At 36.1% G+C, this 6,429-nt stretch overlaps 1 pseudogene; it reads left to right on the forward strand.

The window, feature by feature from the left end:
• Positions 1 to 4,482: 4,482 nt before the first annotated feature.
• On the forward strand, positions 4,483 to 5,508 carry LOC119051675 (magnesium transporter NIPA2-like; annotated as a pseudogene).
• Positions 5,509 to 6,429: the final 921 nt, after the last annotated feature.

Consider the following 6,429-nt stretch of genomic DNA (forward strand, 5'->3'; position numbering starts at 1 on the left):
TCATTTTTAAAGATAGACCAGATGGTAGGACACAAAAATAAGCCTTAATAAATTCTAAGAAAACTGAAATAATATCAAGCACCTTCTCAGATCACAACAGCTTAAAAGTAGAAACAACCTCAAGAAAAACACTCAAAAACATTCAAATGCAGATGGGCTGAATAACATGCTATTAAATAATGCTCTGACAATGAAAACAAGGAATAAATAAAAAAACTACCTGGAAGCAAAAGGAAATGGATATAAAACAACCCCAAAGCCTATGGAACACAGTAAAGGCAATTCTGAGAGGGAATTTCATAGCAATACAGGCTTACCTAAACAAGTTTAAAAATCTCAAATAAACAACCTAACCCTACATCTAAAAGGCCTAAAGGAACAACAAACAAAACCTAGAGTGAGCAGAAGGAAGGAAATAATCAAAATCTGAGCAGAATTAAATGACATACACACTAAAAGAATTGAAAACAGTAATGAATCCAGAAGCTGATTCTTTGGAAAGATCAACAAAATAGGCAACCTTTAACCAGATTCATCAAGAAGAAATAAGAGAGAGAAAGGATCCAAATAAAATCAGAAATGAATGAGTAGACCTAAAAATCAATATCACAGATATACAAAGAAATGTAAGAAGTAACTATGAACAAATATATGCTAAGAAATTTGAAAACCTGGGAGAAATAGGTAGATATCTTGAAACATGTAGTCTTCCAAAACTGAATCAAGAAGAAGGAGGAAATCTGAATAGACTGGTAATAACCAGCAACATTGAAGCTATAATCACAAAACTCCAAACACATAAAAACTCTGGAAGAGATGGCTTCACAGGCAAATTTTTCCAAATAGTCAAAGAAGAAATGATACCTATACTTCTCAAACTATTCCAAAAAAATTAAGAAAAGGGAAGACTCCCAAACTATTTTAACAAGGCCAGTATTATCCTAATTCCAAAAACCAGGTAAAGATACAAAAACAACAAAAAGAGTATTACAGGCCAATATCTCTGATGAACATAGGTACTAAAATCTTCAATAAATATTGGCAAGCTGGATCCAGCAATACACTAAAATGATTATACACTTGATCATCAAGTGGGATTCATCCCAGGGATGCAAGAATGGTACAATATTTGCAAATCAATAAATGTAATACACCACATGAACAAAATAGAGGACAAAATTTGCACGATCATATCAGTAGTTGCTAAAAAACCATTTCATAAAGTACAGCATCCATTTATGATAAAAACACTCAGCAAAGTAGGAATAGAGGGAGCATTCTTCAACATAATAAAGGTTATATACAAAATAATTACTACCAACATCATACCCAATGGGTAAAAACTAAAAGCTTTTCCATTAAGATCAGGAGTAAGACAAGGGTGTCCACTTTCAGTACTCTTATTCAATATAGTACTGAAAGTTCCAACCACAGTGATTAGAAAAAAAGAAATAAAAAGCATCCAATTTGAAAAGCAGGATGTAAAAATTTCATTATTTGCACAAGATATGATGGTATACATAGAAAACCCTATAGATGCCAGCAAAAACTACTCAATCTAATAACTGAATTCAGCAAAGTATCAGGATATGCAGTCAAAAATCAATTTCATTTTTGTGAATCAGCAATGAACTATCAGAAAAAGAAACTAAGAAAAAAACACATTTACCATAGCAACAAGAAAAATAAAGTGACTCAGAAAACTACAGATCACTGAGGAAAAGAACTGAGGAAAATACAAATAAATGGAAGCATATACTGTGTTCATGGATTGGGAGAATTAACTTCATTACAATTTTAATATTATCCATAGCAATCTATAGACTCAACACAATTCCTATTAAAATGACAATGGCATATTTTATAGATCTAGGTCAAGTATTAAAATATTTATATAGAACAACAAAACAAATTGTGTCAGCAATCTTAAAAAAAGAAGAACAAAGTTGGAGGGATAATACACAGTAACTAATTTCAAAACTATACTACAAGGCCACTGTAATCAAAACCATCAGGTACTGTCACAAGAACAGACACATAGATCAATGGAACAGAATAGAGGGCCCAGAAATAAATCCATGTTGATAAAGGTGACATGAGTATACAGTGGAGTAAAAATAATCTCTTCAATAAGTGGTGTTGGGAGTACTAGACTGGCACATGCAAAAAAGAAAGAAAGGAAAAAAGAAAGAAAAAGAAAGAAAGGAAGGAAGGAAGGAAGGAAGGAAGGAAGGAAGGAAGGAAGGAAGGAAGGAAGGAAGGAAGGAAGGAAGAAAGAAAGAAAGAAAGAAAGAAAGAAAGAAAGAAAGAAGAAAGAAACTAGACCACCAAATCACACCATACACCACAATAAACTGAAAATGAATAAAGGAGTTAAACATAAGCCATGACACCATGAACATCTTAGCAGAAAATATAGCCAGTCAAATGTCAGATATTTCATGTAGCAGTATTTTTTGCCAATATATCTCCTAGGGCAAGGGGAAAAAGGGAAAACATGAGATGACATCAAATTTAAAAGGTTCTGCACGGCTAAAGAAATAATCATCAAAATGAAAAGGGAAGTGACTGTATGGGAGAACATGTTTTCTAATGATTCATCAGACAAGGATTTATCTTTAAAATATATAAAGAACTCAATACCAGGGAGACAAATGATCCAAGCAAAAAAATGGGCAAGGGACCCAAATAAACACTTCCCCAAGTGGGACATACAGTCTATAGAAACATGAAAAAAAATGACCACCATCATTAGCTTTCAGAGAGATGCAAATTAAAACCACTATAAGATACCACTTCACACCTGTCAAAATGGCTATCATTAATCAATAAACAAAAATGCTGGTGAGGATTTGGAAAAAAGGGAACCTTTGTGCCCTGTTGGTGGGAATACAGACTGGTGCAGCCACTGTGGAAAGCAGTATGGAATTTCCTCAAAAAATTAAAAAATGAAACTACTTTTTGACCCAGCAACTCCAATGCTGGGAATATACTCTAAGAATATTGAAACACCAATTTAAAAGAAATTATGCACCCCTGTGTTCATAGTATCACCATTTGCAACAGTGAAGAGTTGGAAACAGCCTAAGTGCTCATCAGTCAATGAGTGAATTAAAAAATTGTGGTATATTTTACATAATGGATAACTACACAGCAGATATAAAGAAGGAATTCTTACCTTTTGCTACATGAAGAATGGAACTGGAGACCATCGTTCTAAGTGAAATAAGCCAGGTGGTGAAAGAAAAATACCATATGATCTTACTTTTTAAGAGGAATAATGAACAAACTAAACTAGTCAGGAAAATAGAACCAGAAGCAGAGGATCATGGAATAGACTGACAGTGGTAAGAAGAAAGAAGGGAGGGGAGCACTGTTTCAAAGAAGGTGAAGGTATTATTAGTCAAGGAACATATATGAAAAATCCATGGACAATGGGTGGGTATTTACTATGGAAGTGGGGGTGAAGGCTGGGTATAGGGAGCAAAGAGGGAAATAATTAGAACAACTGTAAAACTTAAAAATAAAAAAAATATGAGCTTGCATTTGGATTGCAATTAAATGTTTACTATGTCAGTAAATGCATCGCTTAGTATTCCATATATACAGGGTTGTACAAAAGTAGGTTTACATTTTTGTGAGTTCTCAAAACAATTTATTCTTCTATTATTATCTATTAATTACTGTATTATTTTCCATTTAAACTACTGTAAAGCTATTTTGCCCTACCCTGTATAAACCACATATGAGAATTTTCTTAAGTGCTATAAAAACTGACCATGAATTTCACATAAAAGTACGTACCATGAATCTTATTGAGTACCCCCTCTCTAGTACTTATTATTATCTACATTTTATTATATATTATAAAACAATGAAAATAATTTTGTGATCTTATGAATTTTTGTTTGATGATTATTTCAGTCTTAACGTCAAATAGAAAGATATTGATAAGTAGAGTTTAAATGGTATTGAAGGAAAGAGATTGAAGAAAGAGGAGGGAGAGTTGAGGGAAAAATGTTGCTCTAATTGATGGTACTGGCAGCCTTAGGGGCTGGAAGTTGTCTGTGGCTAGTTGCTCTGGGGCTACTCCATGGAAGAGAGAGCACCTGGGTACAGCCCCAGTTGCTTTCACCTCCTACTGGAGAGCAGTGAAGGCACTGTCCACCAACGCAGGAAAGATAGGCACATATGGCCTGGGTGACTGTGAGGGGAGGTGACCAGAGCCAGTAATGGAGGGGCAACCACACATGGTTGACTGGCCTGCCACCTAGGGCCAGAGCTACCCTGTCAGGGTTTAAAATTTAAATGACAAGAAAGGAAATTATTTACGTATAAAAGAGGTACATCTGTCTCTTCCAGCTTTTATTTCATTAGAGAAAGTATATTAAACTTATATATCTGAAGAGTACATCGTCTTGCCCCCAGCACTGGCATTTCACTGTTTTGTGATCAATATGCATCACAGGACTTAAGAAACAAATGGACATAACCAGGGTTATAGAAAAATATGGTTTGTATATTGATCTGGGATTGACTATGAGATCCAGTATTTTCATTGGAGGGAGTTTCATTTTGGCGAGGGGGGTGGCCTCACTGACTTGCCAGACATGGCTCCATAAGAGCAGGTCAAGGTGGTCATGCATAACTTAAAGAATGGCTGTGGGAGCCCTGGCTGGTAGATGTACAAAGGCCAATTCCCGCACGGGATCACGAAAAACATAAACTTAAGTCCCTTTCTCAAAAAAAAAAAAAGAATGGCTGTCAATGGGAGCTGTGAGGTGGCCAACTCTGCTGCTTATGCCCCTGCCCCAGCTACCCTAATGACTCCATTAGGAGCTCTCAGCATTGTAGTAAGTGATATTCTTTTCTCATACATTCTAAATGAAAGATTTCATCTTTCTGGGAAAATTAAATGTTTGCTAAATAGAGTATTCTAGGAACTACAGCTGTGGTCATTCATGCTCTAAAAGAATATTGATGCCCTGGCAGGCGTGACCCTGTTGGTTGGAGTATCATCCAGAAATGGAAAAGTTGAGGTTGATTCCTGGTCTGGGCAGGTACTTCTGGTGTGATCCCCATCTGGGTACCAGTGTGTGCAAGCACCCACTCCACCCGCTGGCCAGACAGGTCTGGATATGGATGCCTAGTCTGGGTGTGAGGAGGCAACCAATCCATTCTTCTCAAGCATTAAGTTTCTCTTTCTCTCTGCCAACCCTCTCTCGATGGAGATTCATAAGATTCAGGTTTATTGTCTTTTCCACACTTGTGGTCATTGTATCCTTAATATTAATCTTGTGGTGGTGCCATGGAAAGAGGAACATTCTCGTGTACATCACCATTGGCTCTGTGATCAGAGTGTTTTGTTATCCTGTCGGTCTATACATCAAGGAGCTGTTTGCTGGGATGAGCCGCAGCACCCCGGGAGCTAGGCCCTGCTGCTGATGCTCATAGTCTCTGAGCACACAGATCAATTACTTGAACAGGGTGCCTGTGGATTCTATATAATCATTGTGGGAATATTTTAATTAGTTTTTAAAATTTTATTTAGAGAGAAGGTAAGGGAGGGAAGAAGATAGTGATAGAAACATCAATGTGTGGTTGCTTCTCACACACTCCCTACTGGGGACCTGGCCTGCCATCCAGTCATGTGCCCTGACTGGGAATTGAACTGGCTACCCTTTGGTTCACAGGCCCATGCTCAATCCACTGAACCACACCACCCAAGGCTATTATGGAACTATTCTTGTTGCATGCCTTTAAAGATGTTGGCTATAGTCTATCTAACAAGTCTTCCTGTGTCTTTTTGAAAAGACAAAAAACTGAATATATGAAGTTCTTAGTAATAATTAAGAAAGTTTAACTTGTGGAACTGAACAGCACTTTAGTGAAAATATCTCCCAAAGAAATGGAAATCTGACAGCTATTTAAGAAAGATGTAATCAAAAGGTTAATCTATAATTGCTGTTAAAAAGTGAATTTGAGTATCAGAATATGTCTGAAAATGCCTTATTCTCAAATGATGTTGTCTAGAGACAATCTTTTTAAAGGTTTCATTCTTTTGGATGAAGAAATTACTTTTCTTATATTTAGATGATGGTAGCTCACTAAATTAACCTCAGTAACTGGCAATTTTTTTTGTTGACATTTTATTATTATTTTTTACAATTAATTTTATTTAGTTATTTTTCAAGTACAGTTTTTTTTGTCTATTTTTCCCATCCCAGCCTCCCCCGCCCCTTGCTCCCCACCTCCCTCCCATTTCCACCCCCCTTAGTTCTCATCCCTGTGCCCTTCTTATTTGTTCCTCCAAACATTGTATTATTGTACTGGTATTTAAAATTTTTCTCCAAAATCTAAATGCATTAATTAGTTTTAAGTCTATAAAAGTGCTTTAGATTTTCATTGGCGATGAAAGTCCAAAGTGTA

This window comes from Artibeus jamaicensis, unplaced genomic scaffold (assembly GCF_021234435.1).
Source record: "Artibeus jamaicensis isolate MK-2021 breed Jamaican fruit bat unplaced genomic scaffold, CSHL_Jam_final contig_415, whole genome shotgun sequence".
NCBI lineage: Eukaryota > Metazoa > Chordata > Mammalia > Chiroptera > Phyllostomidae > Artibeus > Artibeus jamaicensis.